Here is a 22,564-nt window from a genome sequence, read left to right as displayed (position 1 = left end):
TTGAATGAAGGTCTAAGATTTGGTAATAGGTGTTCAATGCAGTATGTGGTTATTCATGAAATTTTTTAAACCCGTGGGATTTATTCATTTTAACCTTTTGATTTTATTTATTTATTTATTTATCTATTTTAAATGTTTTTAAATGTTTATTTATCTATTTTGAGAGAGAGAAAGACACAGAGTGCAAGTGGGAGAGGGAGGCATAGAATCCGAAGTGGGCTCCAGGCTCTGAGCTGTCATCACAGAGCCTGACATGAGGCTCGAACTCACAAACGGTGAGATCAGACCTGAGCCCAAGTCAGACGCTTAACCAACTGAGCTACCCAGGTGCCCCAATTTTATTTATTTTTTTAAGTAAGCTGCATGCCCAACGCGGGGCTTGAACTCATGACTCCAAGATCAAGAGTCACATGCTCTACCAACTGAGCCAGTCAGTTTTACCCCAACCATTTAATTTTTACAAAAGAGCAACTGAGGTGCAGAAAGAAAGAATCTCTCCGATATCACATGAGCTTTGCCGGAAATAAAATTAAATATCAAATCTTTGTCCGAAGAGAAAAGCACTAGATGGAATCTCTGTTTCCCCAACTTTATTTTGTTTCTTTTCACCAGTCCACTGTTTATCAGAACCTCTCACCTAGAAACATTCAGCTTTCATCTGAGTGGTTGCCATGGTATCTGACAGCACATCAGCCATTGCAGCAGGCACAGTCAGTTTTCTCCCACAGGAACAAAACGCCTTGCACTGAGAAAAGATGGGTAACTGTGCTCATGCTGTGTCCTGGACTCCCGTGTTTCCACTCATGCAGATGCCTGCTCCTCTTTCCTTCCTCAGAAAGCCGGAGACCCTGTGTGTGTATCAAAAACTCCCATAGCCGCTCCAGAAATGAACACTGCACTGATTTTGCACTGAGGCAGACCTAGTTTCAGATCCCATTTCTGCTGCTTACTACCTGTGTGGCCTTGTTGTTCTGTTTTTTGTTTTTCATTTTTTGTTTTGTTTTGTTGCTTCCACAGCCAGAGTTTGTGCATCTATAAAATGGGCATAATGCCATCATATTCACAATACAGGTAGACATTAGCAATAATATGGGGCCAACAGATTGTTCGACATGTTGAATGCAAAGCATGTTGTAGTTTCAAGGTGGCTTCTCTGGGAAGCCAATTCAGAGATGGAAAGTAGCAGGCAGGGCACTTATGAGAGGGTGTACTTGGGGTCAATAGTTGTGGAAGGAAGGAGAAGGAAACAAGACTGGGCAGAGGAAGAAATGGGTTGTGGTGCAGGCCCAGGGAAGATCTCAGCTGAGCTCCACAGGGAGCTCTAGAGCTGGGATGAGTCTTCACAGCTGTTGCCAGCTGAGGTGAGGGAGCTGAGCTGTTCACACTCCCATGTTCTCAGCTATGCGGTACAGGCCACGCTGGAGGTTTTCTTCAGCCAAAGCATTCTGCGGAGAGGGCTGACAGCTGCGGGTCATGGCAGCATTCCCAGAAGCTGGGGGAGTAAGTCCTGCATTCCTTAAGGGGAATCTGGGTTGTGCAGCACAGCAGCCATCACTCCCAAACCCTGGAACCTGCGTAAAGAAAAGATCCCAGGGGCGCCTGGCTAGCTTAGTTGGAAGGGCATGCGACTCTTGATCTCAGGGTCGGGAGTTTGAGCCCCATGTTGGATGTGGAGATTACCAAAAATAAATAAATAAATAAATAAAAAGAGAAGATCCCAGAAGCTTCCAGAGGGGAAACACAGGGCGTCCACAAAGGGACAGAAATAAGAATGATCATATTTCTCAAAAATGCCATTAGAAGCTAAAAGGCAATGGAGAAATGCCTTTAAATGTCCCATGGAAATTGATTTCTAACTTAAAATCCAATTCTGAGTCAAACTATCAATCAAATTTGAAGATACAATTAAGACATTTTAGATATGCAGTGTGTTTTGTTTTGTTTTGCTTTGAGAGAGAGAGTGCAAGTGAGCAAGGGGCAGAGAGAGGGAGAAAGAGAGAATCCCATGAGGTGCAGAGAGAGAAGGAGAGAGAGTGAGGAGCCCCCAGTGGGGCTTGAGCTCACACAATGCAGGGCTCAAACTCACAAACCTTGAGATCATGACCTGAGCTGAAGTCAGATGCTTAACCAACTGAGCCACCCAGGCATCCCTAGATATGCAGTTTTTAAAAAAATGTTTATTTATTTATTTTGAGTGAGAGAGAGTGTGCATGGGTATGTGGGCACACATGAGTGGGGGAGGGGAAGAGAGAGAGGGAGAGAGAGAGAATCCCAAGCAGGCTCAGTGCTATCACCAAAGAGCCTGTTGTGGGGTTGAATCCCATGAACCCTGAGATCATGACCTGAGGCAAAATTAAGAGTCAGACACCCAACCAGCTAAGCCATCCAGGTGCCCCTAGATAGGTAATTTTAACTTTTTTCTTTTTACTTCCCATGCATGGTTTCTCAAGAAGCCACTGGATGAAGAATCCACATAGTAGCCTGGGCTTCACCTCTGTCTTTAAAGCAGGTGCGTGCCTTGGTCAAATCATTGCACTTTTCAGTCATTAGTTTTCTGAGTGCTGGGACTATGTTACCCCTGATATCCCTTCCAGATCTGAGAGTCTTTGATTCTAATATCCTGCAGAGCCGATGAGACGTAGCATGGTTAACAGGAAGAGCATGTGGATGTTGAGTCTGGCAGACCTAGCTTTAGTTCCCAGAGCCACCACTTACTAGCTACGTGAGCTTTGTAAATTACTTAACTGTCCTCAGCCTCATTTCCCAGATCTGTACATTTGTAGTTGTACCTACAACGCAGGTCTGTTTTGAGGCTGAAGTGGAAGAGTGCACGTCCATGGTTCCCAAACTGTGTTGGGGCACCCTAAGGCTCTGCAGTGAACTCACATGGGACCACCGTGGGATTTGCAAATTTCTGAGGGAACACAATGACTTATGTTGGGTACCAGAGGCAGTTGGTAATTTCAACATTAGATTGTGCTACATTCCTTGAGTCCTGTGTTGTGGTATCTTCACAGAGTGGGGGTTTCAGTGAGATAAAAGGCAAATACCATATGAAAATCAACGTGGAACACAGAATGAGGGTGGTGGTATCTGATCCGATTAAGAAGTTGAGCAGTGTGCAGTAGGTGCATGAATCTCATTAATAAATAATTGTGGTTATTTAAGAATAAAATAAGGGGGCACTGGATGGCTCAGTTGGTTAGGCCTCCAGCTTTTGATCTCAGCTCTGGTGATCATCTCATGGTTCATGAGATTGACCCCCATGTTGGCCTCTGTGCTGACAGCGTGGAGTCTGCTTGGGATTCTCCCTCTCTTCTCTCTCTGCCCCACCCCTGCTCATGGTCTCTCTGTCTTTCCAAATAAATAAATAAACTTTAAAAAGGACTTTAAAAAAGAATAAAATAAAAATATTTTTCTTTCAATTTACATGCATTATTTTTTCCAAATAACTACTAGGTTGTGAATATGTAAATGCTTTTTAATTTGTTTGGATCTAATTATTTAGTATTTTAATTAAATTAAATTAATTAATTATTTTTTTTAGAGAGAGAGGGCATGAGTGGGGGAGAGGGGCAGAGGGAGAGAGAGAGAGAGAAAACCTTAAGCAGGCTTCATGTTTAGCATGTAGCCCAATGCAGGCCTTGATCCAGTGACCTCGGGATCATGACCCAAAATGAAAATCAAGAGTTGGACGCTCATCCAACTGACCCCCCAGGCTTCGCGAAGATCTAATTGTTTAATAAATGGAGCTGTTAGATATTTCTTTTGGCCCAAGGGAATGGTGGACAACTTACTGAGAGAAAGTTTGGAAACCTCTGATGGAAAGTACTTGGCACATAGTAGGTGCTCAACAAATAGTAAAATTTATTAAGGAAGCTTACAAAAGGGAATAGACTTATCACTTATAGGTTATTTCTGGTAGTGGTGGGAGCTAAGCATAAATCAAGAGGAGTTTGACACATCTTTAGAATAATACTACCAGGCACATAGAAGTGCTGCATAAAGGTCACCTGAATGAGTGAAGGTGTCACAGATAAAAGGTTTTACAAGGCATCTGGGACATGACCACTAGGTGAATAATGTCTCTTCCTCACAGCCTGTGCCTTGCACGATATGTTTCCCAAGGACATCCCCAAATAAGAATCCATTCTCTCCAGAGGATTTTGGTCTTTAGTCCTGCTTCACTGTGGTAAAATTTATCTTTTGTAGAATTCCAGTTTGAAGAGTTTGCCACAGGTTCCGACATGTTTCGAACTCGTAAAAGGCCTGGCCACAAAGTAGGAGTCTGGTGTGGGAGTTACACTGTATCGAAAGTGAACCAGTCATTGGTTTAGCCTACTTCTCTAGAGAATAGCTGTATTTAAGCCCTTAGGAAAACAACAACATGCAACAATCCAGCATATTACATTCTGTCAATTTTAAGTTTAAAACAATTTAGAAGAAAATATATAATTATGTTCCCAAGCAGCCTCTGCCTATAGTATGGAAACAGGGTTCCCTGCTCAAATATTCAGTCCTCACATGCCTTGTTTGCAAATCAGCTCTTAAGTGAGAACAACTTCTACTTGATGGAATCAAGGCTGTTTTAGTAGTTGTACCTTCCTTTCCCTTGACTTTAGTCACTAAATGCAAAAGTTTTTGATGCATACGTGAAAGAATCTTTTGTTCTTGGTTATGTCAAATAATGGGGTGTTGATAGCAGGAAGGCAGGTTTACTGAGAACTTTATTCCTTACAGGATTTAAGTCCAAGAGAATGTGAGTCTGCTGATATTTACTTAAAAAAAAAAAAAGAACACAAAACAAAACAGGACACCTTTTGGCAGTTTTCACTAAAAATGGAGATTGTAGCTATGGAGATAACTTTAAAAAATAACTTTCAGGGAGCCTGTCTGGCTCAGTTGGTAGAACATGCAACATCTGATGTTGGGGTTGTGAGTTCCAGCCCCACACTGGCAGATTTTACTTAAAAAAAAAAAAAAAAAAAAAGTTGCAGAAACAAGATCAGTTTCTTATCAGTCTGCCCCAAGGCATTTTGATTTTTATTATTCTTTTTGGTCTTTGTCCCTCTAACCATTCCACTGCAGGTTTAGAACGATACTGATCATTCACTCTGTCTCCTCCTCTCCAACTTTCCATTATCAATCTGTTGCAGGTGACTCCTTTTTTATCCAAAACACACTGAAAAATACATTCTAGGGAGAGGATATCTAAATCTTCTCATAACCACTGTTTATGTATGCTTTAAGAAAAGTGTTAGGGACAGGTCTATTTTTTCCCCATAATCCCCTTTTCTTAATTTGAAAATAAGGAGCAATAGGGGAGGAGAGGGGTCCCTCATGGGGTCTGTGTTCCTGACAAGGGTTAATATACTATGTGAAAGTCTTGCCCAGAGTAATTTCAGCCAATGGGAGCTCACCCTGATGAGGTCATACTTTCAGCCCATGCTTCATTGGTTGCCCTTCTCCTTACTTGGTGTTCTTGCAGATGCTGGGAAGTTTTAGGGATAATAGGAGCTTTTTTCCTCTGGCCACTCATGCATGCAGTCTCTACTGAATCTCTGTAGCATGGCTTGTGCAGGAGTTGCTGAAAATAGGTGGTGCTTAGAGCCACTGGAGAAAATCTGGTTCCCATTCTTGAGCAATTTGATTTCCTCAACTTGAGCCAGCTCTTGTACCTGGGGCTGTAGGGGTGTCTTCTAGTCTGGCCCTTTATGTTTATCTTTGTGTCAGTAACAAGGATTCTCAGCAATGAGAACATGAATGAGATGAGGCTGATGCTAAACTCTGAGGAGGCGAGAAAGGAACAGCTAGTCCTGGGACGAATATATCCCATAATGCTTGTCATCCAGCAACCTTGGGGCCCAGCACTGTTTCACTTCTTAACTCTCTGTGATCTGGGAGCAGTAGCGCTGGCTGTGAGTCAGGCTGATTGTCCTTATGGTCTCCCAACAAAGCTGGAGGGGTGATGATTAGGGGAACTGGGGCTTTTTATCAGCCATCTCACCTCTGTCCATCATCTTTTACCTTGTCTACTTCTGTTGTGGGAAATTGTGTTGTCTGCACCATAGTGGTTGGTGTAGATCTTTCGGCAAGGAAACAATTGTTGAGCTGTGACTCGGAAAGAATTTGGAGAGCTCTTGGCCCTGCTTTTACATCAAAATCTATCTAAACTTCTAGGAAGGAGTGGGGAAGCACCCAATTCTAGGTTGCAAATAGGGAAACGTGAGACAGGAAGAATGAAGTAATTGTGGATGAGATGGGAACAATAAGGGAGTGCTTATCTCTGACAATCAGGCTAGTCTATGTGCATAAACTCATGCTCTTCTTCACACACTTAAGAACTAGAGAACCAAGGAGCAAGATGGCACAAGCCACTATGGCTGAGCTCTCTGAAGAAAATTTTCATGACTAACTGGTTTAGAAGTGAACATTTTTACACAGTAAAGGATCCTATAAACACATGGGAGAAAATTGGTAGGCAGAAAATTCTAAAAGAAATTGCAGCACGAAACATATTCTTATGGTCTCTGAAAGCTGAGAGGGTGACAACATTCTGAAGGTGAATGGGTTACTTGTGCAGTTCTGTGGAGTAGGTGATCAAGCTGATGAGAAACATAATTTACTTGTAAAGCATAAATTCTCTGCCCTTCATGGTTGGGCTTCATCAAGAGAGACTCTGTGAGTCTAAGTTAAGGAAATTTTACTCCATTTTGCTATCTAATCTTGGGAAAGTGGCTCTTTTTTTGTGACCTGGTTTAACTGTCTTGAAACAGGAGAACCACCTTGAATTCAAAGAAAGCTTTTGTGAGTGAAAGACTCACTCTTAAGTATTTAAAAGGGTGGAGATGCCATTTAAGATTCTGATAATTCTGTCTGAAGCATCCTGAAACGAACTCCTCCCAGGGCCCCACTCATAGAATAAAGAAAAATCTCCCCATCCTGGTTCAGCCCACCCCTCCAACCTGAAACCACGATCCAGTTGGTTAGAGATCTGTCCCTCCCTAGACTGGATTTATCACAGAAAATGAAGAAAGACCAGGAAAAAAGGAAAGAAAAGATACTAGGTGGCTTCCAAGTTGAATTTGCAATTGTAATATGTGCTTATGGGATGAATCAGATAATAAATTTGAAAGTGTTTTGTAATGTGTAACATGTTAACGTGATAACAGGAGAGATTATTGCTTCAAAAAAACAGGAACTATGTTCTGTCACTGAACCTTCAGTGTCCAATCTGTTGTCTGCACATAGGCCTTTTTTTTTTTTTTTTTTTTTTTTTTTTTTTACCTTTTTATCATTGGAAAGTTTTAATCATACAAAGGTAGAAAAAATAGTTTATTGAACTTCCATGAACCCAGCTTCAAACTGTTATCAACTCATTTTACAGGCATTTAATTGGTGCTTTTGGAAGGAAAGGAGTTTAGGAGTGTCTTAGAAATAATTTACCTCCATCCCCATTTTCTTTAGGAGATTATGATCAATATGAACAATAATATCAGAAAATCACATTTCCTATATTTCTCATTGGGTTAATCACATTTGAGAAAAAAGAAATGGAATTCTTGGAATTCTGGGTTATTAAATAAAAGAACTGTAAAATAAACATCCTGATTTTATAAAGAGCAGAACTCAAACTATTTGCTACTTATGCTTGTGATTAATAGTTCATTCAGCTTCAGAGTTTTAAAAAACTTTTGTAGTTTGGCAGGTGGGTGTTGGGAAGTGACAAAGCCATTTTCACTAGGGCTTACTTGTAGGGCTATAAGCCCTCTTCTTTGACTGTTATATGGATGGAATGGGGCCAAGGTCTCCATGTTTCTTGGTGTTTCTATTTTATCTTTGACCCTTGTACTTTGGGTTGGTTCTTTATTTCTAAGGACACAGATAATAGGCAGGCAAATCTGAAATGTTTGCCTGAACAGCCTTTTGGCATTTTTCAACATTGTTTTCTGGGAAGACCAGGGTGGTGAAAAGCCTACGAGTGGTCTACACTGAGATGGGCAACTAGCTATGGAGCTGTGAGTGTTTGAGTGAGTCACTTCCCTTTGGTGTTTCCATATTTGGGTAAAATGAGGCTTTTTTTTGTTTTAAGTAGGCTCCACACCCAATGTAGGGCTTGAACATCCAATTCCAAGATCAAGAGTCACAGGCTTTACCAACTGAGCTAGCCATGTGCCCCTAAAATGAGGCTTTTTGATAAAGTGACATAGCGGAGAAAGTGCAGCCTCAAGAGTAAAAAGGGGGTTTTACGAGGGTTTGAATTTCATCTCTATATATTTTCCATATTTCTCATCTGCAAAATGGGTTGTTTCAGGAAAAACTTTATTTTTGGGGCACCTGGGTGGCTCAGTTGGTTGAGTGTCTGACTCTTGATTTCGGCTCAGGTCATGATCTCACGGTTCCTGAGATTGAGCTCAGAGCCTTCTTGAGATTCTCTCTTTCCCTCTCTCTGACCCTCCCTTGCTCTTGCTTGCATGTGCTCTCTCCCTCTCTCTCAAAAAGAAATAAATAAACTTTAAAATAAACAACTTTATTTTCAAGCATCTATAGGATATGGAGTTGGATGGGTAATTCACCTAAGTAATACAACCAGCCAAGAAGCTGGTTATGGGATGAATCTCCCTCCCTCCCTCACTCCCTCCCTCCCTCTCTCTCTCTTTCTCTCTCTATTACTCTACTTGTAATTAGGAAGATGCAAGTGAAATAATGGGTACCATTGTTTTTTTCATCATATTGACAAAAAATAAAAATATACAGAATATCCATTGTTGGTGAAATTTTAAGCAAAAAGGCATTCTCCTATAAAGCCTCTTCTGAGGTAGGTTTGGTAGTTAGCTACCAAATTTATTTTTTTATTATTATTCTTTTTAAAGTTATTTTTTTTAAATTTTTTTTTAACGTTTATTTACTTTTGAGACAGAGAGAGACAGAGCATGAACAGGGGAGGGGCAGAGAGAGAGGGAGACACAGAATCTGAAGCAGGCTCCAGGCTCTGAGCTGTCAGCACAGAGTCCTATGAGGGGCTCAAACTTACTGACCAGGCTGCGAGGTCATGACCTGAGCTGAAGTCAGATGCTTAACTGACTGAGCCACCCAGGCGCCCCTATTCTTTATTCTGCTAAATGTTATGAATATTCCCAATATTACATATTATTTTTACATTTGAAAACAATTAAAAAAAAAGGGTGCTGGTGTGAATCTCTCAGCCACTCTGTGAGTTGGTTACTTGTCTAGATCCAATATCAGAGTTAAGAAGAGCCAAGCATGTCTTAGGTCTAGATGGGCAGGAGAAGCTTGCATTTAAGTAGCAAAACTTCTTCATGGTTTGAGGCTTGAACTGATAGACCAGTGGATCCAAGTAACCCCTTCTGAAGATAGCACGACTACATGGGAATGAGGGAGGGGTGTTTCCATAGTCTTCTCTGCTTTCCAAGGTGCTCTGTTAAGAAAGGAAAAGAAAATAAAAGGAGAAAGAAAGAGAAGAAAAGGTCCTAGGCTTCTTTGGAAGAGTCAAGGCGATCTCATAGTTGCAGTATCTAGAATCCAAGACTCCTAGGCTGGCACAGAACCTTCCAAGTTCATCTGTCTGTTTGCTTTCTCTGATGTCAGCATGTCAGATTTTATCAGACATACTAGATACCTAGTAATGAAATTTCTCTTTGGGTCTCAGGGAGCTTTCTTTCTTTTTTTAATTTTTTAAATTTTTTGAATGTTTATTTTGAGAGAGAATGTGCGTGCACGTGCACACACAAGGGGCAGAAAGAGATTCCCAAGCAGAGCCCGATGAGGTGCTCCAACAACAGGATCATGACCTGAGTCAAAGTCAACAGTGGGATGCTTAACCAATGGAGGTGCCCCTGAGGGAGCTTTCTTGGATTATAGGTGCCCCCTAACTTCTCTGTGGTTTGCACATTTAGCTCCTACCACTGTGTACAATATCTGGGTGAGAACACAGACAAAACCTCATTTAAGATAGGGCTAAGAAAGAAAGGGGGAATCCTGAAAGAAGGGGAATCCTATTTTCTTGCTTGAGGATAACTTGCCCCAACTCTGAAAAGAGCTAGCACGGAGTTAAGAAAAGCATCACTCCAGGGGTGGTTGGCTGCCTTAGCCAGTAGAGCACATGGCTCTTGATCTTAGGGTTGTGAGTTCAAGCCCCATGTTGGATGTAGAGATAACTTAAAAAAAAAAATACGCCTGGAAAATTCAAAAAAATATATTAAAAACAAAGCATCATTCTTTTTTAAAAAATTTTAATGTTTATTTTGAGAGAGAGAGAGACAGATAGAGTGCAAGTGGAGGAGGGGCAGAGAGAGGGAGACACAGACTCTGAAGCAGGCTCCAGGATCCAAGCTGTCAGCACAGAGCCTATGTGGGACTCGAACACAAACTATGAGATCATGACCTAGGCCGAAGTCAGACACTCAACCATCTGAGCCACCCACGTGCCCCCAAAACAAAGCATCATTCTAATATCCTTCAGAACTCCCTGATTTTTAGATTGTACACAGGGTGAGAATGGTGCTCAAGTACTGGCAAAGCTCTGCACAGAGTGGAAGGGTACTACATTTCATCATATAGCTGAATATTTTACCATTAAAAAAACTGTGAATAATACTTATAGAAGAGTATATAATGTATATGTGTATATATGGTTTGAAAGATAATTATAAAAAATAAGCCCCATGTACTGTCCAACCAGCTTGAAAAGTAGAATATTGCAGAACCTCTGAAGTCCCTTGGTGGGGTTGCTAGCACTGTGGTACAAGATGGGCACTCACAAAGGTCCTACCAAGGGGAAGGAAATCTGCTCCAGGAGGATGGGGCCTTTTCCTCAGGTACAAAGGCTCCACCTGCAGCTAGGCTGTGGATCTCTGGGCTGTTGTTGGCCACATAGAGGCTAGCGCAGCCCTGTTCTTGGGTGGTTGCATATATATGCTCCATACCCTCCACTAGAGGTGACAATTATACTGAATTTTCGGTTAAATATTCTCTCATTTTTCTTGAGCATTGTTAAAAAGAAACAACAGGCCTGTGGAGTCACCTGTGCTTAGTCCTGCCAAGACTTAATACCTAACGTAACTGCAATTTCAGCCTCTCCCGGGAGTCACATTTTAAAACAGCCGGTCTGGAATTTCCTGGTCCATGCTAGTGAGGTAATCTGCTTGATAAAACCCCAGCTATTCTCAAAGGGATGGTAACTTGGCCTGAAATAATCCACTCTTTGAACTTCCTTGTCCCATCCTGCTTCTGCATATAACAATCTTCCATTTTGAACTCAGAGCTCCCTTCTAATTGGTAGATGGGATGCTGCCCAATTCATGAATTATTTAATAAAGCCAATTTTATTTACCATATATATATATGTATATATATGTATTATATGTATGTATATATGTATTATATGGTACATCATCTTTTTTTCCTCCTCAGAACATCATTTGCCTTTGTATTTGTTTTTTACTGTTGTTTTAACGAACTACCACAAACTTAGTGGCTTAAAAAATACAAATTCCTATATTGGGGGCAGAGATTATCTGTGAAGTCTCTACCTTCTCAATTTTGCTGTGAACCTAAAGCTGCTCTAACGTCTTTTTTTTTTTTTTTTTTTTTTTTGGCATTAGGTACTAGGTTTAAGCTAGCTGGGAACTCTCTGTGTTATCTTTGCAACTTTTCTATAAACCTAAAATTATTCCAAGATATAAGGTCGTTTTTCTTAAAAAAAAAAACAAAACCCAAAACACAAATTTATTATCTTACAGTTCTATATGTCAAAAGTCTCAATTGTGTCTCACTAGTCTAAAATCAAGGCTCTGGGGGGCCTCTGGAGAGAATCTGTTTCCTTGTCTTTTTTAGCTTTTAGTAGCTGTCCACATTACCATGGCTCCTGCACCTCCCTCTACGCCCACCCCCTTGCTTTTCCAGGACAGCAATGTGGTCTGAGTCAATCTCACATCTAATCACTCCAAAACAAACACAAGATTGTCCGGCCCCCACCCCCAACCTTCAGATACCAATTGCAGGTAGTGGGTCCCTGGGTTACCCCCACTCCTGTCTGACTTGGCTATAAATCAGGGGTGTTCCCATGATCCTCTCCTCAAGTTCAATAATTTGCTATAATGGCTTACAGAACCCAGGGAAACACTTCACTTTCTATTACTTGTTTATTATAAAGGATATTATAATGGTTACAAATGAATAACCAGATGAAGAGGTATGTAGGGCCAGGTGCAGCAGGTTCCTAAGCTTAAGAGCTTCTGTCCCTGAGGAATTTGGGATATACTACTGTCAGAGCCCATGGATGCATTCACCAACCCAGAAGCTCATTAAATCTTATTGTTCAAGTTTTTATAGATCTTAATCTCCAGCTTCCTTCCCTTCCCAGGAGGTCAGAGGTGGGGCTGCAAGTTCTAACCCCTCTAATCTTTTGGTCTTTCTGGCATTAGCCCCATCCTGAGGTTATCTAGGGGCCCTCTTTAAGTCAACTGATTAGCATGAACTCAGGTGTGATGGAAAAAGGGGCTTGTTATGAATATGAATAAGAAAATATACTCCTTTTACCCCTATAACTCAGAAAATTACAAGGGTTTTAGGAGCTCTGTGCCAAGAACCAGGAAAGAGACCAAACATGTATTTCTTATTATATCACAATGTCACACATATACATTATTTATATTCCATATTTGATAACTAGAATACTTGCAGTCATTGCTGATATTATTCTGAAGTTCATTATTTCCTTGTTTTTTTTTTTGTGATATTTTATTATGAGGTCATATTTCTTGGAACCTTACCTATAGGATTTCCAGAGGATTCACTTTTGCTTATGCAAGGTACAGGATGGAGGGGGGCGGGCACTAACATGATCACCTTTATAGTTTTCAGCTCAGGATTTTCTGGTTCACACCAGTAGTGTGAAATTCTGGGTCCCTCAATATGCTAGTAAACTTGTTTAGAGATTCTTAGAGATGAGTTTTCTTTTTATCTACTCCATCCTCAATTAAGTTGGAGACAGATTTCCTTACCCTTTCCTTTGGTAGGTCAAGTTCTTTTTTCTTGTTCTCCAGTTGAAGATGTGGCCCTTCAGGGATCTTAGTTTGGGGAATTCTCCAATGTGAATTATGGACAAGATACCAGAGGTCCAGAGAATATGGATGCCTTATCCAACTAGATGAGATCATAGAGGCTGCCCAGATAAGGTGATACTTAGGACACTTGAACTGGAGTTAGGCTTATTGACATAATTACACTGTGTTCCCCAAAAGGCAGGAATCATGTCTAGTGTGTTCATTGCTGTGTCTCCAGAATGTGGCACAGTACCTGGCACATACTAGGTGCTCAATAAATATTTTCAAGTGTGTGAATGAGTATGTACTATCCAAGTATTACAGGTGGAGGGAAACAATACACATAAGACAAACAAGAAGAAACAAATAGCAAAATTTGTTGTTAAAAGGCAACAAATTTGGTTACACTAAGGGCCATTTCATTTTTCCACAAGTGTTTTTGTGGTACTTGTTTTTGGTAAGACACTCATTTAGGATGCAGGTAGTATCCTACTCTAAAAGGGAAGTAACACACTTGCATAATAACTATAATACTTCTCCCTCATGTACAGTTTGGTTTCTCTCTTACTATGAAAGACTGAAATAAGAATGTGAGCCCTCATACTTCAGAGTTTCTCTTCTGATGAGCTGGGAGACTGGAAAAACACTGGATGCTTCTGTAAATCATTATACCTTTGTCTTTAGTGGAAAAGAGCAGTCAGGTGTAAATATTTGGCAAAAATATGGTTGTATATAGAGTGTAATCTGCAAGTATTTGGGCTGTTAGTTTGCCAGAGAAGGTGTGGCCCTAATGAAAGGAATTTGAGGAGGCTGGCTGGTCAAATGGTAGGAGGACCCAAAAACCTCAGGCCTCTAAGGGAGAGGAAAGGTATGCAGAATGGCAAGATCCTCTTACCTGGATTTCTGGCCAAAGGGGTAGCAGAAGGCCCATGCTTTTGTGAAGGTCAAAATCTCGTTGAACCTCTGAGCACTTTTTATTTTTTATTTTATTATTATTTTTTAATGTTTATTTATTTTTGAGAGCAGGGGCGGGGGAGGGGCAGAGAGAGAGGGAGACACAAATCTGAAAGCAGGCTCCAGGCTCCAAGCTGTCAGCACAAAGCCCAATGGGGGGCTCAAACCCATGAACTGTGAGATCATGACCTGAGCTGATGTTGGATGCTTAACTGAGTCACCCAGGCACTCCTCTGAGGACTTTTTAAGTTTCCTTTACATGGAGGGGTGCCTGGCTGGCTCAGTCGGTGGAGTGTATGACTCTCAATCTTGGGGTCATGAGTTCAAGCCCCATGTTGGGCACAGAGTCTACATAAAATAAAATAGAATCGGGGCACTTGGGTGGCTCAGTTGGTTAAGCATCTGACTTCATCTCAGGTCATGATCTCACAGTTCGTGGGTTCCAGCCCAGCATTGGGGGAGCCCCACTTCTCTCTTCCTTTCTCTCCCTCCCTCTCTCTGCCACTCGCTCACTTGCAACCTCTCTCTCAAAACAAACAAAATACTAGAATAAAATAAAAACCTTATTCCCTACCCTTAGCTAAGCTATTTTCTTCTTACAAAATTTTTTTTCCCCTCTTACACAGGTATAGGAAGAGGGGAGAAGAAAAACAAATACCTTTTTTTTCTTTTTAAGTAAGCTCTACCCGCAACATGAGGCTGTAATGCATGACCCCAAGATCAAGAATCACATGCTCTACTGAAAGAGCCAGTCAGGTGCCATCCCCCTTTTTTAAACAATAAAAGTTCTGATTGTGGAAAAAATACCTAGTTGACTATAGGAATTTAATCAAGAAGCCAAAAGAAGTTAGCCTTATAGCTGATGATTTCATTGGCTTATATTATTGACATACACTGAATTCCAAGTGATCAGGCCAAAAATGTGTACTTGGCAGAGATGAGAGTTACTGTCAATTGTTCTAGCTTCCCAAACTGGATGGCACCAGTAGCTGTGTGAGTGAATATGGAAGCTGAAATAAACATTATGTTAACTTTGGTTCTATTCCAAAAACATTCTATTCCAGAGATATGTAAGATGAAGCTTTTTTAGGGCAGAGATCATGATTATATCCCTTAATACAGTACCAGGGCCATAATAGTTGCTCAAGAAATATGTGTTGAATAAATAAATGGCTCAAAGGTTACTTTGGGTTGCTAAGATCAGAACAGTATTTGCCATTATTTTGGATGTTGGCGTGGGATTTGTACACCCTGGAACACTTTCTTCTCTTTGCAGCTAGTAATTTTTTTTGTTTGTTTGTTTATGAAGAACATGCATTCTTGTACACTGGCACAATGGTCCTGGGGAAAGTGGCCCAGATAGGTTCCACTGCATTCCTTAGAAGAGCCAACAATACCACTCTCTAATGGTGAGTTGCTTCTTTATGAGAAAATTTTAATTTTGTTGAGTTTTTAGTCCTTTCTTTTTCCCCAATATACAGGAATACTTCCAGAAAAAAAAAAAACTAGCTGAGTTTGATTGAATTCGGTAGCATTTTGCTACTTTGTGGGAATCCAGGTAGTTACAACATCATCTTCTAGGCAGTCGATTTTCCTGCACATAAAACTGCATCTATATCCCATCCTTATCAATACATATGTCTTATTCTATAAGTGGGAAGTGTAAATATACTTCTTTATTAGAGAGGAGGTATGCTTATATGTGTTACAATTCACAAGGTTCAGATATCTTAAAAACAGGGGTGCCTGGGTGGCTCAGTCAGTTGAACATCTGACTTTTGATTTTGGTTTGGGTCATGATCCCAGAGTCAGTTGAACATCTGACTTTTGATTTTGGCTTGGGTCATGATCCCAGAGTCATGGGATTGAGCCCTGAGTTGGGCTCTGTGCTGAGCATGGAGCCTGCTTGGGATTTTCTATCTCTCTCTGTCTCTCTCTCTCTCCCTCTCCCTCTCCCTCTCCCCATCTGCCCCTCTCTCCTGCTTGTATACTCTTTCTCAAAAAACAAAAACAAAAACAAAAACAAAAAACTTAAATAGCCCCAAGAGTTTGGAGGCTCTAAGTGGTTGTTGGTTTTCATTTAAAAATAGATTTACAAGTATTTAGCAACTTCTGCCAAAAAAGACTTCCACATGGGGCTCATCACTAGTAATAAAAACCCAGATGGTGCCAAACATCTCCAGAGACTTCTTTAGGTCTCTGAAAGCAGCATAGGAGAGAAGAGTGAAAAATTGGAGTACAGAGCTTATAAAATACTTTTATGTATACCAATTCATTCAGTATTACTTTTCCTATTTTACTAATGGGGACTCTAATGTGCATTTAGGTTAGGTACCTTGCCCAGAGTCACATGGCTACTAAGTGAAAGGGCTAGAACTCAAATACAGGTTTTCTTATTGTAAGTTCAATGTTCTCTAAAAAAATTTTTTTAATGTTTATTTTTGAGAGAGATAAAGAGACACAGTGTGAGCAAGGGAGGGGCAGAGAGAAGGAGACACAGAATCTGAAGCAAACTCCAGGCTCTGAGCTGTCAGCACAGAGCCTGATGAGGGGCTTGAACTCACCAATGGTGAGATCATGACCTGAGTCGAAGTCGGACGCTTAACCGACTGAGCCACCCAGGTGCCCCATAGGTTCTATGTTCTTATTCCAAGTCTGACATTCATAAGTATTCAATGTTTGTTGTGTTTATTTTACTTTTTAAGTGATAAAGTTAGTGGGGATGGGATATGTCTTTTTGGCTTTGGCTGACTACTATGGCTCCAGTTTCTTATGAGCATGCTATTAAAAAAGATAATAGCAGCCTTGATTGAACAAAAGTTCATCTATATGCTATTCCTCAAATAGCCTTGGTCTGATATGAGATCAGTAAGGGTGAAGAGGATACTTAAATAATGAAAGTTTCCTTATTGAAGGCACAAGAGAAGGGCTCAACATCCTGCTACAACTAGAAGAGGGAGTTCAGACTATTCCATAGTGGGGTTGCACAGAAATTCATTTGCTTTCTCTTTGAATAATAAGGGTGTCGGTTGTGAAGTGACTACAGAGATCTATTCCTTCACTTCAGTATCATCCCAGTGACACAGGTCACCCTGGGGAGTCAGACATGCTGAAGTCCTCCCTGGCATCTAGAATGTGTTCTGGGGTTGCAGGAAGTGTGTATTTCTTCCATAGTGATTTGACATATGACTTGACTTCTGAGGGAGATAAAGTCTCTGCTCAGAGCAGGTGGGTAAGGTGTTTGTTTTCCTGGGCTATAAAAGTCATCTCACAAAGAAATAACTACAAAGTTTCACCTGAAGTGATAACTTTCCTGGCAGGGTTTACCTCCAGCGCAAGTCTTAGCAACACACCAATCACTTCTCATCGGGTCCAAAGAGCTATCTGAAATGCTGTTTTGACACTAATTATATATTCAAATGTAACCTCTACATCTATAGGTAAAGCATTTGGAGGGAAAAGGAAGAAAATAAGTGATGTAATTTTGAGGTGTTTTCTTACTTATAGTGACTACCAAATGAAGACATTCTATTTATTGCAAGATGTTACATTTCAGTCAGATAATTCTTTGTTGTGGGGAGGGCTATCCTATGCATTGTAGGATGTTTAGCAGTGTCCTTGACCTCTACCTGCTAGATGCCAATAGCACCGAGAGCTCATAGAAATGCCTCTAGACATGGCCATAAAAATTATCCCTGGTTGAGAAATATTGTTTTAACCAAAGCAACAGGATATTATGAAAAAAATCCAACAACTCCCCCTACCCTCCAAAAAGCTCACTAAAGTGAGTTCTGAAATGGACTCCCCCTAGAAATAAGGGTTTAGACAGAATCAGGTAGATAACTCTAAATACAACAAGTTATAAAAAGTCAAGTGAGAAAATAATTTTTTGGAGACGGTTGCTGGTATGCTGTGATTCTTACCAGATGCCTGCCTTCCTTTTACCTCAAGCTGAGGGAGAGGAACCTTCAGTGGAACTACTCAGACTACATGAGATGTGCCTTTGTAGTTAGAGAGGCACAGTGGACCTGTGTCTGATTCCTGCCTGGAAAATAGAGAGGAGCTGAGAGGGGCTGGCAGCTGTTTTGGTGGAAGAGCAGAGGAATGCCCAAACTGCACTGGGTTTGGACTGTCCTCCCCAGTTTGTTTGGGCAAGGAGTACGTGAGAGATTCACGCAGACCAAGTGTGGACCATACAGAGCCACCGCTAGCCTAAATGGCACCGTGAGAAGGAAGTTCTCTTTCATCCAGACACTTCATACCTTCTATTGAAAAATAGTCCCACTAATTTAGTTTGGACAAAACACTTTATTGCCACCTGCTGGAAAACTGTCAAAATCAATAGACAAATCTCTGCAAGGATGGTGGGAATGGTACTCCCTAGGGTATGCAGTGCACCACCACGCATAACTATATGGGGTGGCCCTGGGGCCACTTGCAAATGGGCCAGTGTGAGAGCCATCTTAGATCCTAACAGACAGAGTTCTTACAGAGCATAACAAGTTTCAACAGACAAGAAATTGGAAGTGGGCCTCCAGAATGCTAGGGCCTGAAAGAGGAAGTAAAAGAACTGTCAGAACAGAGTGCTTTTCCTGGGTGGATAACCACCAGAGGATGGGGATGCGGGTGGTTTCTAAAGTAACTGTACAAGTATCCATCAGGAAAAAAAAGGTGGCTTTAAACATCTACTATGCCCAAGTGTTAAACCATCACATGGAAGTAAAAGTTAAGAACTTTCCCACTCCCCTTACTTTTCCTCTCTCTGCCTCCCTTTGCCTCTGGTTGGTAAGCTGAGGTAATACAAAAAAGACCAGGCATGACGCCTCTCTCGGGCAAATATTGAGAGAGAAATCCCCAGCTGGAAAAAAGGAAAAAGTGTCATTTTTTGTGACTCAAACACCTTAGGACTTTTTTTTTTTTAAAGTAAGCTCTATTCCCACATGGCACTTAAAATCACGACCCCAAGATCAAGAGTCATATAGTCTATAGATTGAGCTAGGCAGGAACCCCTCAAACACCCTAGGAATTTTCTATTCCTAAGAGGGACCATGGAACCCAAGGAACCCGCCTGAACCAAGTGTATAATAAATGGACTTCGACTGCCCAGGTTTAAAGGGATGGTGAAAGATGGAAATAAAGGTGTTTTGTTTCATTTCTTAAATTTTTGTTTTAAAAAAATTTTAATGTGTATTTTTGAGAAAGACACTGTGAGTGGGGAAGGGGCAGAGAGAGAAGGAGACACAGAATCTGAAGCAGGCTCCAGGCTCCAAGCTGTCAGCACAGAGCCCAACCCGGGGCTTGAACCCACAAACCACCACGAGATCATGACCTGAGCCCAAGTCAGATGCTTAACTGACTGAGCCAGTCAGGTGCCCCTTGTTTGTTTTTTTTTGTGTGTGTGTTTTTTTTATGTTTATTTATTTTTGACAGAGAGAGACAGAGTGTGAGCAGGGGAGGGGCAGAGAGAAAGGGAGACACAGAATCTGAAGCAGGCTCCAGGCTCTGAGCTGTCAGCACAGAGCCCGACTTGGGGCTCGAACTCACAAACTGTGAGATCAGGACCTTTGCCAAAGTTGATGCTTAACCAACTGAGTCACCCAGGCACCCCTTGTTTTGTTTTTTTTTAAATGATACTCCTGATCTTGCATAGATTCATACTGGTCACATATAACACTGGTTACATGTTATAAAGTAGGATCTGGAAAAGATATCTTCCAAAGACATGTTTTTGAGTTTTACAGGGGAAAATGGTCATCAAATTAATTTGTGTTTTTGGGAGCCCATACTTTGGGAGTGGGTTCAAGGCAATCTCTGTCCTCTGGGAGCCTACAGTCTTGGGTTTCATACTGAAGAGCAATGTCCCTATTACAGTCAGTTATGTCAACAAGAGCCTGTGTTGCATAGGCAGGACAGGTACAAGAAGGTTTTTACTCTAATGATTTACTCTATTTTACTTGCTTACGATTAAGCTTTAGAAGCAATCATGTTGCCCCTGTTCTTCAAGGATGTAACCACAGATAAAGCTTCCATTTAAGATGTTCAAAGAAAGATGCAAGGCTGAATGCATAGGCTGCATCTTTTTTTTTTTTTTTTTAATGTTTATTTATTTTTGAGAGAGATGGAGGGCGGACAGAGAACCTGAAGCAGGCTCCAGGCTCTGAGCTGTCAGCACAGAGCCTGATGCAGGGCTCAAATCCGAGGACTGCAAGATCATGACTTGAGCCCATGCTGGCCGCTTAACTGACTGAGCTACCCAGTCACCCCATGAATGCATAGGCTGCATCTTGATTGGGCTGCTGTGGAACTGGGGCCTATCTGGTCCTCAGTTTGGCAAGATTCAGAAACTTACATTTCACTTCATTTAAGCCTAATTAGGCTCTGTGAAATTAATTCAGATAAAACAACTTTATAACTCAACCCAGTGAACAGAAGCTGATTTACAACCCTCAGGTGAATTTAGTAATTGAGAAAGAGTATATACAACTAGTTTAACTAGTACCAGTCATGTCCATTGTCTTGGACAATTGTTTCTCAGCGGGTTTATTTACTTAAGACCCCTTAAGTGATGGGAAGACTAATTCAGAGTATGGGTCTTTGCATGTTCTTAAGGGATATCCAGAATTTAACTTTGCTAGTATATAAACTCTAATAAAGGCAGAGATCTTATTTGCTATAAGTATTGAAAGACTAGAACACAGTAAGCATTCAGTGGGTATTTACTGAGTGAGGGATTGAATTTGAATTAAATTTTTACCTGTCCTGATAATAGGTATTGATCCTGGTCATTAGAATCAGTAGCCTCTCTCCTGGACAGAGTGGAAGCCCACAATACATTCTTATTCAGATTCTGCTGGTTCTAGATTCTTTATGGACCCCACCCTTCCTTTATGACAGCATCAACTAGGCATGTGACACTGAAGGTACAGATGACTTATTTCACTGATGAAATCTGGGAGCTACTCTGGCCTCTGTAACACATTTACAGATCATCTCACACGGTGACTTTTTTTGCTTTTTTAAAAAAAATTTGTTGCAAGTTCTATGAGGGTTCTTGTTTTACATTTTCTGGGTTACTAACTTGCACCTCAGGCAAGCAGGAGACAACCGAATTGTGGTCATTTGTATTTTTACAGACAACCAGACTTCTTTTTGCAGGTGTGGCTTTACCCGCCATCCAGGGGTACAAAAGCAGAACATTGCGTTTTACTCAATGGAAGATGCCAAAGCCTTTATTTAACACACTAAAGCAAAGAAGAGATTGGCTGAATATTCACACCTTTGTGAGCTCGTGGGAGCTGCAGGGTCGGTCTGGGTGGCTATGCAAGAAGTACCGACTCCCTAGACTCAGAGGGCGCCTCATTCTTTATGCCTCCTTGCAGCTCTGCCTTTGAAACTGGTTTAGTGTAGCAAGCTCTCTGTGAACATGTAGCCTATTAACTTTCATATTCCCCGATGGTTTAGCACCAGAGGCATATATGTTCTCTCTGGAGTCTAGGGCATGTCCTTAAGTGAAGAGGAAGGGTGGAGGGCGGGCAGGGTTCCGGATCTGACCCCCAAAGCTGGGAATGGGAACGTTGAGTCACTGCTTCGGCGTGCTTGGCGGTTTTCTGTTAAGGTCTCCGTGCTCCTCACCTGGATAAGGGCACCTGGGTTTTTCTAGTCTTCTGCAGGAAGGCACGGCCCCCTCAGCAGAGGCCAGGAGAAACGTCGGTCTTCCAGTTTTTTCTTCTATCTTCTTTCCAACCTCCCCAAACTGAGGACCCCAAATACCTCCCTCAGGCCCGCGCCCGGCTTCTCGCACCCTAACTCAGGGGCCCAAGTTTGGGGCGGGAGGAGGTTAACTCCAGAGCACGCAGACTCCCGGGCTGAGGCCAGGAGCTTTGGGGAACCCCCAATCGAGGCTCGCTCGCCCGGCCTCTGTAAGCGGGCCCGCCCCGCCCCCTCCCACGCACGTCACGTCCGGTCCGTCCCCCGCCCGCCCTCCGCCCTCCGCCCTCCGCTCTCCTCCCGCTCGCCGTTAGGGAGGGTCTGCGCCTCAGCCACTGCTTCAGTCACCGCTCCTGCCCCCTCTTCCACGTCTTCGCCGCCGCCACCGCCGGGGGCATCCGGGGGTCGCTTACCGGGCTGGCCCCGCGCCACAGCCGTCGCTTCAGCGTCCCGCCAGCGGCCGCCACAGGAGGAGGCTCGCCGGCCGCGGAGCCACCCGGGGACTCAGTTCTCGCTCTATTGCCGTCGCCGCAGGTCCTGGAGAAGCGGCCGCGGCCGGGGAACGGGGCGTCGCGGTTCCAACGGTAGGTGAACGGACGGGTACCATTATCTGCGCATGCGCGGGTCGCCCAGGGCCGCGGCCCTCCCCCCCCTCTGCGCCCCCCAGCGCATAGTACCACCCGCGCAGTGCTCAAGGGCGTTGCTTGTTGGGGTGCCCAGGCTGGGAGAGGTGCCCTGAAGATGGGCTAGTACGTAGAGCGGGCCCCCTTTCTGCTCGAGCTTGAAGAGATGAAGCCTTGCCCGGGCTGCTTGCGGGGGGGGTGGGGGGGTGTGGC

The 22,564-nt window shown here is 42.4% G+C and overlaps 1 protein-coding gene, 1 long non-coding RNA gene and 1 other non-coding gene across 11 annotated transcripts in view; 2 read left to right on the top strand and 1 right to left on the bottom strand.

Moving 5' to 3' along the window:
* The first annotated feature begins 14,290 nt into the window (after positions 1-14,290).
* Positions 14,291-14,363, top strand: TRNAE-CUC. The gene has a single exon. It is a non-coding gene; the product is annotated as a tRNA-Glu (tRNA).
* A 6,573-nt stretch (positions 14,364-20,936) lies between these two features.
* Positions 20,937-22,564, top strand: part of FAM13B (family with sequence similarity 13 member B) — an 88,812-nt gene continuing 87,184 nt past the window's right edge. For 8 of the 9 annotated variants that reach the window (XM_042935939.1, XM_042935883.1, XM_042935958.1 and 5 more), the window contains exon 1: positions 22,010-22,312. The gene's annotated coding sequence lies outside the window, so the exon portion shown is untranslated. Of the gene's footprint in view, positions 21,020-22,009; positions 22,313-22,564 lie in introns of those variants that run through there. The other variant, XM_042935890.1, reaches the window with a different exon arrangement.
* On the bottom strand, positions 21,235-22,229 carry LOC122218113. The gene is made up of 2 exons (XR_006201875.1): positions 22,142-22,229; positions 21,235-21,685 (listed from the first exon to the last, which is right to left on the bottom strand). It is a non-coding gene; the product is annotated as an uncharacterized LOC122218113 (long non-coding RNA).

The sequence above is a fragment of the Panthera leo genome, chromosome A1 (genome assembly GCF_018350215.1).
Source record: "Panthera leo isolate Ple1 chromosome A1, P.leo_Ple1_pat1.1, whole genome shotgun sequence".
Classification (NCBI taxonomy): domain Eukaryota; kingdom Metazoa; phylum Chordata; class Mammalia; order Carnivora; family Felidae; genus Panthera; species Panthera leo.
Note: the sequence above shows the minus strand (reverse complement) of the source record. Positions and strands in the feature narration are given on the sequence as shown.